General features: G+C 51.2%; 1 long non-coding RNA gene across 1 annotated transcript in view; it reads left to right on the top strand.

Annotated features, from left to right (window-relative positions):
• The first annotated feature begins 3,885 nt into the window (after positions 1-3,885).
• Positions 3,886-9,041, top strand: part of LOC116540457 — a 10,841-nt gene continuing 5,685 nt past the window's right edge. The window contains exons 1-2 of the long non-coding RNA XR_004264450.1: positions 3,886-4,119; positions 5,726-5,844. This is a non-coding gene — a long non-coding RNA (uncharacterized LOC116540457). The remainder of the gene's footprint in view (positions 4,120-5,725; positions 5,845-9,041) is intronic.

Genomic DNA, 9,041 nt, shown 5'->3' with positions numbered 1-9,041 from the left:
AGTCAAAGTCTGTCAAACTTTTAATAAATAATTCCTTTCAAGTTTCCTTGTTGTCAAAACTTGATAAAAGCAGACACAAAGCTGTAAACCGAGCTCATTTTTGAAAATAAATGTAAAAACATGAAATAGTAGAAAATTAAATCCAATAACACATGACAAACCAGGATTTATTCCAGGAATAGCAGGAGGAAAAGCATGTGATTACCTGAAAATATGTAAGAAAAGCTTTGGAAAAGGCTGTGACAAAACAGGACATAGACTCACCAGACACCTTGAGGCTGAGTGTCACAATGCACGGGGACGTCGTTGCCACAGGGAAGAGCCTCTCTGTGCACTGTAGAGCAGGGCCAGATGCTCACAAGGCACTGAAGGGGTAAAGGAATGAAGTCAACACTTGGTCTCACTGGAGCCACCAGACACATGTGACCTCCGCAGCCTGTCTTCCCACAAACTTCTCTACACAGCCACATGCTCCCTTGTACCTTTCTTTTAAAAACTTTCCTAGTGGCTGGGTGTGGTTGTTCACTCCTGTAATCCCAGCACTTTGGGAGGCCAAGGCGGGCGGATCACCTGAGGTCAGGAGTTCGAGACCAGCCTGGCCAACATGGTGAAACCCTGTCTCTACTAAAGATACAAAAAAAATTAGCTGGGTTTGGTGGTGGGTGCCTGTAATCCCAGAAACTCAGGAGGCTGAGGCAGGAGAATCGCTTGAACCTGGTGTGGGGGCGGAGGTTGCAGTGAGCCGAGATTGCGCCACTGCAATCTGGCCTGGGCAACACGAGCAAAACTCTCTTTTAAAAAAAATAATAACAATAAAACATAAAAAATAAAAACTGTCCTAGCAGCAGCCAACAACGCTCGAACTCTTGCTCTGGGTCAGGTCCTGCTGCCAGGGTTTTGTGTGGTTCAGTTCATTACATCCACAGAGCCGCCTGCCTGGGGTGCCGTCCCTGTCCTGATCACTGGCTGTTGGGAAGTGGGGGCAATGTTTCCAGCGTGACGGGTGTTGTGGTCACCCACGTGGCTGCTTCCTTTTCACCGGCTGAAGGCATTTGGTGGCAACACCACTATTCTAGGCAAGAATTCCCGGGAGCACCCTGCTTGGAGGAACACTGGGAAAGCCTCTAAGTCCTGCAGATAGAGACACTGGAGGGAAGGGAGAGGAGAGGGGCATGGGCATTGGCCACCCCAGCCTGGGCGGCCGTGCTGGGCAGCCCTAGGTGCACTTGCTGATATTGCCCTCACAGCAGCCCACTAAGGCGGGGCTTCAGTTGTCCTCAGTTTCCAGAGTCCTCCAAGTGTTGGGCCCCATGTGTGGCTGGTGACTGGAGTGCTGTTAAAAGGTGTTGGTCTGGGACCATCTGGTCTGCAGTGGGTCTGTGCGAGGATGTGGGCTGTGGATGGTTGAAGACCTTGGTATGAGGGGAGCCGAGGTGTCACGGAGAAGTGGGTGCCTGCCGCTGGCCCCCTGGGGCCCTCTGCCCAGCCTCAGAGCTAGCTGCAGATGAGTGCCAGGTTCAGGGCTTAGTGAGAACACAACTCACTCAGGCCTGTATGCCCCTCTGCACCCCCTGTGGGACGGTGACCAGAGGCAGTGGGGACACACACTTCGGATGTCCAAGAGTGCCCCACCTGCGATTCTCCGACAGGGAGGGCAGCTGGTTTGACTGCTGGCCCACCCCTTATAGCTGTGTGGCTTTGAACAAATCACTCAACCTCTGCCTGCCTCCGTTTCCTCCTTGGCGGTCGAGGATAACAGTAATTGTGCTAGCTAACACTTTTGGAGCTTTGCATGCCCAGGTGATGTGGTAAGGAGTTATTCCACTATTTTACACATAAGGAAAAAGGGGCTCAGAGAAATCGGGTGCCCTGGACAAGGCTACTCAGTCAAGCCACGCCAGCACTGTCTGTGCTCCTTGTACTGCAGCAGGGAGGGTGGGAGGGTAGGGAGGAGAACAGGCTCCGTGGAAAGGACAGGCTGCCTAGGCAAAGAGGGGTGGGCATGATTACCTGTGCACCCGAGGGCCGTATCTGAGACCCACTCCAACCCCAGAAAACAGCAGTTCCCCGTCACCCACACAGGTTCCTCTGTCCTTGAACCACACAGGTTCCCTCTGTTTACCCATCCCAGCCTCTTTCAGGGGCTGCCTCTGCATCTCTCACTCCTCCTGCGGTGGGCAGGGCTCCTCCGTGCCCACCAGCCCTGGCACCACCGCAATGAAAGAAAACCCCCAGCCTCCAAATTCCCTAGGTGTCCAGACTTATAGCTGTGGCCATAAACAACTGGCTTGAATTGCTCCCAGTGGTTGGAAGTGAATTCAGTTCATCACTAATGGGAGTATCATGAAACTTTATATTACAAATGAAAATAGTAAGGATTTGGAATGCTAGTGGACTTCAACACGCAAATCTGCAAGTTGTCGCGTCTTTCCTCACACAGACTTTTAGCATTTTCAGCAGGTGAATTTTTTTCCGTGGACTTCATTTGCTCCGCCGCGCCTTTGATAGAGTTTGTTCTGTGTTTCGTAAAAAAGATACAACTGCTGTTTAGTGACCCAATAGCTCATGGTTCAATTCCAGGCAGGTTTTGTGCCCCTATACACGTTGAAGTGGTCTTAGTTTCACGGTAAAATTCCACCAAGGGCTGTGGCCTGGCACAGGTTAGCGTGGACAGCTGTTCCTACCAGCAGGGATGCTATGGGCCAGCTTTGGGAACTTGTAAGCACACTTTTCATCTTTTAGCAGGCGCCTTAATTCACCTTTAGTCAAAAAGCTTCCTGTCAAACCCTTGTTGCCACACTGGAATCTTCCAGAAAGAAGCGTCCTTGGGAGACGAAGAGAGGCACCTATAAGAGTCAGAGGGCGTGAAGCATGGTGATAGCTATGGTGGTGATGCTGGTGGTGGTGGTGATGGTGGTGGTGGTGGTGGGGATGGTGATGGTGGGGGGAAGGTGATGGTGGGGGGGATGGTGATGGTGGGGGGGGATGGTGATGCTGGTGGCGGTGGTGGAGGTGACGATAGTGATGATGATGGTGGTGGTGGTGATGGTGGTGGCGGTGGTGGTGCTACTGATGGTGGTGTGGGTGTTGGTGATGATGATCATGATAGTGGTGATGTGGTAATGACAGTGGAGATGATTATGCTGATGGTGATGGTGGTGGGGATGATGGTGATGGTAGTGGTGATGGTGCTGATGGAAATGATAACGGTGATGGTGGTGGTGGTTGTAGTGGTGGTGATGGGGTGGTGGAAATGATGATGATGGTGCTGGTACTGGTGAAAGTGGTAGTGGCAGTGGTGGTCATAGTGGTGGTGGTGGAAATGATAGTGCTGGTGACAGTGATGTTGTAGCAGTGGTGATGGTGATGGTGGTGGTGGTGGAAGTGATTGTGATGACAGTGGTCATGGTGATGGTGGAAGATGATGATGCTGGTGGTGGTGATAGTGGTAGTGGCAGTATGATGGTGGTGGTGGTAGTGGCAGCGGTGGTAGTGGCAGTGGTGGTCGTGGTGGTGGTAGAAATAATGATGATAGTGCTGGTGCTGGTGGTGGTGGCAGTGGTGGTAGTGGCAGTGGTGGTGGTGAAGGTGGAAATGATGATAGTGCTGGTGATGATGGTGTTGGTAGTGGTGGTGGCAGTGGTAGTGGTAGTGGAGGTGGTGGTGGTGGCAGTGGTAGTGGCAGTGGTAGTGGCAGTGGTGGCAGTTGTAGTGGCAGTGGAGGTGGTGGTGGTGGCAGTGGTAGTGGCAGTAGTGGTGGTGGTAGTGGCAGTGGCAGTGGCAGTGGTGGTGATGGTGGTGGAAATAATGATGATAGTGCTGGTGCTGGTGGTGGTGGCGGTGGTGGCGATGGTGATGGTGGTGGTGGTGGCAATGGTGGTAGTTTGTTATAAGCAGGGGCATATGTAGCTGGCTCTTCACCCTTCGCTTCTTCCCTTCCCACTTTTGCAGTTACGTGCTATCTGAAGAGGCAGCAGTCATCCTGAAATTTTGAGGTAGCAAGGACAATAACAAAAAACGATTTACTAAGGGAGGCCAAGTGCAATGGTGACAGCCTGGGCCCCAGATGCCGCAGATGAATGGCTGAGCCAATGCCAACAGAAGCCCGCCTCTAAACTGGTAGGTTTTGGAGAAAAATAACCTCTGCTCTGTTTTAGGCACCGTTGGACAGTGGGTTTTCTGTTCCTTGAAGTCAAACACAATACTGATGGGACACCCTCCTAGGATGTGCGCAATGCCTGTGTGCGCTGAGGTATCAGCGCACACGGCCATGGATGTTCGCTGACCTCCTGCTCCTCTCGTTTTACACAACACTCTGTTCTTCTGTGATCGCATTTTTTTACTTATGTATTTCGTAGTTTTACATACTTCACAGTACTTATCAGATAATCTCATTATGTGAGGTATTTGGAGGCCTGCTTTTCTATTTGTTGTTTCTTTTGATGCCTGCTCCTTGAGGCTCACTTCCTCAACGGTTTTCTAATTTTGACCAGCAAGTTCATGTGTGCTGGTCTTCCTTCTCTGTAGGACTTCCCTGTGGCCTGGATTGAGAGGATGACTGTTACTTCTGCCAGGTGGCCAGGGGGTGTTACCAGCCCAGGAATATTTCTCACGTTAATTTATTGTGTTTTGTGGTACCTAGGCCGTGAGGTACAATACATTTGAACCCCGAACCCTGAACTCTAAACGATGTGGACATTGTTTGCAGAGCTTACAAATTCTCAGGAATCCTTTTTCTTTTTATTCAGCACTCAAGCGAAAACGGACAAGCTTCCTTCTTTTCACTCTTTGTTAGGGTGCAATCTGCTCTTTTACCAAATATGGAGCTTCTTGTGGGTGTCACCTTCTGCAGGGATCTCAGACACAGTTCCCCATCCTGATCTGGCCTGTGGGACTTCTCCTATATATGTACGGCTATAAACCCAAGCCCCAGTGTACATAAATGGACTCTCATCGTCTTTCCAGCTCCACCGGGTATCTGAAATGCTAACACCTATTTAGTCTACTGCTTTCCATGTTTCTTTCCATTTTTGGCCCCTGATATTTACCCTCACTTCTTTTCGAACTCCGTTATACATTTAAGAAGACATTTATTGTATTTTGTTTTGTACCTGTCAGAATCACAAGTCAGGCAGATTTGGAAAAAGAGGTAGCTTTAAGGATGTTCTTCGCATCACTGCATCACTATTGATAACGGCCCAGCACTCCTCCCCCGAGGGCAGGAATCCAAGTACTCCCTGGGAGACAGTGAAGGGTCAGCTCCTGAGGGTGGGCCGGGCCTGATTTTATCATCAGTTTACCACCAGCACTAGCTCAATGCATGGCGTGTATTAAGTGCTCAGTAATTTTGTGGCTGGATTTTGAACTAGGAATTAGTAATTTAATTGCTGCTACAGATTCATATGTGCCTTACTAAGCTGCATTAAAATTATTTTGTAGGAAAACATTTAATAAAGTGGGAAAATGTTCTTGACATATTTTTAGTTAAAAGAAAAAAATAATACGAAAGACAACGTAGGTTGCCTGACAGCTATGTGCAGTACAAGTTCTACTTGGAGAAATAAAATGGTGCAAGAAAAATAGATGAGAAAGATATATATATACAAAAATATTAAAAGAGGTTATCTTTGGAGTGGGATTACAGATAATTTTTATTTTCTTTATACTTTTATGTTTTCTGATTTTTCATAGACAATGTGCATGACTTTTGTAATTTGTTTTGAAGAAGGCAGATAGGGCAACTGCCATCAAAGAGGGACCGTGGCAACCAAGTGACCTCCAGAGCTGACTGCTCCTCGGAAGACCTGGCCTCACTTTCGCTCCCTACACAGTTACTTCTGTTGGGTAGGTCCCAACACCTTCCCTTACCACTGGCCTGGGCATCAGGGCTTATGCAGGAAACATTTTAAAAAAGAAACAATAGCAAGAACAACATTCATAATAATAGTTACATAAAAGAAGAACAACATTAATGATAATAGTGAACACATGCAAAATATATAATGCGTCAGGACATATGTAATCATTTATATGTATTATTCAGTTAGTCCTCATGACGTAAATTACCCTATTTTATAGATAAGAAGAATGAAGCATATACATATTGTAATGTATGTATAGAAGGCATACCGTTTTCAAATATGTTACTGTATCAGTTAGGATAGGCTAGAATTTGCTGCTGTAACAAGCATCCCCAAATCTCAGCAACTAGAAGCAACATATTTCTCCCTTATATCCCACTGCCATTGTAGATCAGATCTTCTTGACTAAGGGACAACTCAGGCTCTATCTCTTTGTCTCTGCTTTTGCCAAGGAAAGGTGAAAGAGACTAGACTACAAGACTATTGTGAACTGTTTCTTACGATTTTCTCCAGGAAGTGGCACAAGTCATGTCTACTCACCGGCAAAGTGAGTCACATGACCGTACCCACTCAAGAGGCCCAGGGTATGGCCTCCTACCATGTCAGCAAAGGAGGCCCAGACTATTTGAAAAACAGCACAAATGATTACCATAGATATCTAAATTGATCCCCGGAAAATATTATCCTATTTTAGATTAGAATGGCTGGTTAGTGGACTCTCCCAAAGAGACAGAAAAAAAGGTGGAGTGTCGCACCAGTGCCTGGGTTCCAAGGCCTTAGGCCAGCTGCAGAGTTCTAGACTGTTCTAGTCTAAGAGTCATCATGAGCAGAGGAGCCCCTGAAACAGAGGACAGTGGGCCCCTAACATCTTGTTTTTTATTCTTTCCACAGTATTTTATTCATTCCAAGAAAAAGGTTCTTGCTGCTCTTATCACAGGGGTAACACTTCCCCAAGCGAAGGAGCCGTGATGTTTCACAGCCCAGAGAAGGATGAAAGGGCTTGGTGATGTGATAAGCCAAACCACGGTTCAGCTCCATCTCTAGCTGTGTGACCCGGGCAAACACCCAAACCTCAGAGCCTCACTTTCCTTATCTGTACTTCTAAGGGTTCTTAGGAGGATAAAATTGGAGGAGATTACAAGTGCCTGGCGCAAGTAGTCACTCACCAGTATGTTTCTTTTATTTACTCACTGACCCAAATTATTTGACCATGTAACCCTCAGTTTTCTCATTTATATAATAGAGTTCTTAATGGTGGCTACACTTCTCTCATGCCAGTTGTATGAACCGATGCAGGTGCGAACATTTTTAAAAGCTAAAAGCACTTTAGAAAATGCAAATTTTAAAAAGCGCTCATGATAAATGTAAACACGCTGGACTTCTGGAAGGTGTATCTTAATCAGGGGACTACCGTTTTTGAAACAGAGAGCCACATTTGGCAGATATATTTTCACCTCAAGTACAAGGTCCAGGCTGGGGGCCGTTCCCATGCTGGGGTGGGAGGGGGCTCTTCCACCTGACTGGGAGGCGCTCCGACTTCCAGATTCAGCGGCTGAGCTGCGAATCCCCGCGGGGGGAAGGCGCCACTGGCCCAGGCCGCTGTGCCACCCGAGCGAGCGCAGGAGGGAAGGGAAAGGCGGAGGGCCAGTGGGGAGGGGTGGGTGGCGTGGCCGGTGGCTCTGCCTTACTCTTCTCTTCCTGGAAGAAAACTTGTGCGGCGGCCAGGGTCCCCAGTCCTGTCCCTGAGGGCGCTCTGTGGGTCCTGCGGGCACCGAGGTGGCCTTTCTTTAACCAGGGACGCGCGCGGGCACCACTGTCTCCCGGGGCGCACATACAGGACCGGCCCTGCTCCAGACCCCCCGCCTTCCTCCACAGGGGGATGGGGGCTAGACTTGGGGGTTCTGGGGGAAGGGGGTCTGCACCCTGGCTTGGCAGCCCCCTCTGGCGGGGACAGTGAAGCCTTGGGGGCTTTCGAGACAGGTGCCCACGTTGCCCAAACCACGTGTTGGCGTCCCGTGGCCGTGAGGTTTTCAAAGTTGGAGTTGGGGCTGTGAGCCTGGGCAGGAGGGGCGAGATGGGGCTTCGGTGTCTGGCCTGGCGGTGGCGGGGGAGGAGTGGGGGCTCCTGAGGAGAAGTAGGCTGAGCAGGTTGTGGGGTTGCCCGGGGGAGGAAGGCGCCCACGCCCAGGAACAGCCCGGGACGCAGGGCGGGGCGTGAGCTGGAAGGAGGTGGCTGTGGTGGAGACAGGAAAGGGCTGGAAAGGTGAGGACCCGCCCTGGGCATGGCGTGGAGCCCCGTTGCCACCCAGTCCCTGCCTCTCCGCGGCCTGCAGACCCGGGCCTAGGTGGGAATCAGCCTGCACGCGGGTTCGGGAGGCGGACTCTTCCTTGAGGGGCAGGACTCTGGGGTGCCAGGAGGACTGGGCTGCCGGCTTGGCACCCATGCATTTGTTCTAATGAAAGAAGGAATGAACGGGGTGACTCTGTGGGGCTGCGCCAAGGCCGTCCCCTGCAGAGCTGCGGTGCAGTGCGGGTCTGCACACTGAGCCCCGAGGGGTCCAGTCTGGATGAAACCCGCAGGCCTTCTCCCCTGTGCACTGGTCCCGCAGCAGCCGGGAGTGCGAGGTCCTCGCGGCCCAGCCTTGTCCCTCCGTTCCCGGAGAGCGCATCATCCCCTGGGCAGAGCCTAGGCGAGGGAAAGGCCAGCAAAGATCCTGGGGCGCAGGGAACTGTGAGCTGCCCACGTGGAGCCCCCTGAGCAGAGGGAAGCAGCGGGGTGGGGGGCCAAGGCTCGTAGCCGGGAAGGGGGCCTTGGTGGTGGTGAGTGGTTTGGCTTTACCCTAAGCCTGAGAGGAAACCACCGCAGGGTTAAGCAGAGGGAGGACTCCTGTACTGTCCTCTCCTGTTTTTCCTCTTTGGAAAAGGTCCCTTTGGAAACTAGGTGGGGTGGGGAGGACAGCCATGTGGTGTGTCCTCCAGGCAGGAGTGGGCCTGGTGGGTGAGGGCAGACCTGGTGGGTGAGCAGGGCAGGCCTGGTGGGTGAGGAGGGCAGGCCTGGTGGGTCAGGAGGGCAGGCCTGGTGGGTGAGCAGGGCAGGCCTTGGTGGGTGAGGAGGGCAGGCCTGGTGGGTGAGCAGGGCAGGCCTGGTGGGTGAGGAGGGCAGGCCTGGTGGGTGAGCAGG

This window comes from Sapajus apella, unplaced genomic scaffold (assembly GCF_009761245.1).
Source record: "Sapajus apella isolate SASKATOON/1434 unplaced genomic scaffold, GSC_monkey_1.0 scaffold140, whole genome shotgun sequence".
NCBI classification, from domain to species: domain Eukaryota; kingdom Metazoa; phylum Chordata; class Mammalia; order Primates; family Cebidae; genus Sapajus; species Sapajus apella.
Note: the sequence above shows the minus strand (reverse complement) of the source record. Positions and strands in the feature narration are given on the sequence as shown.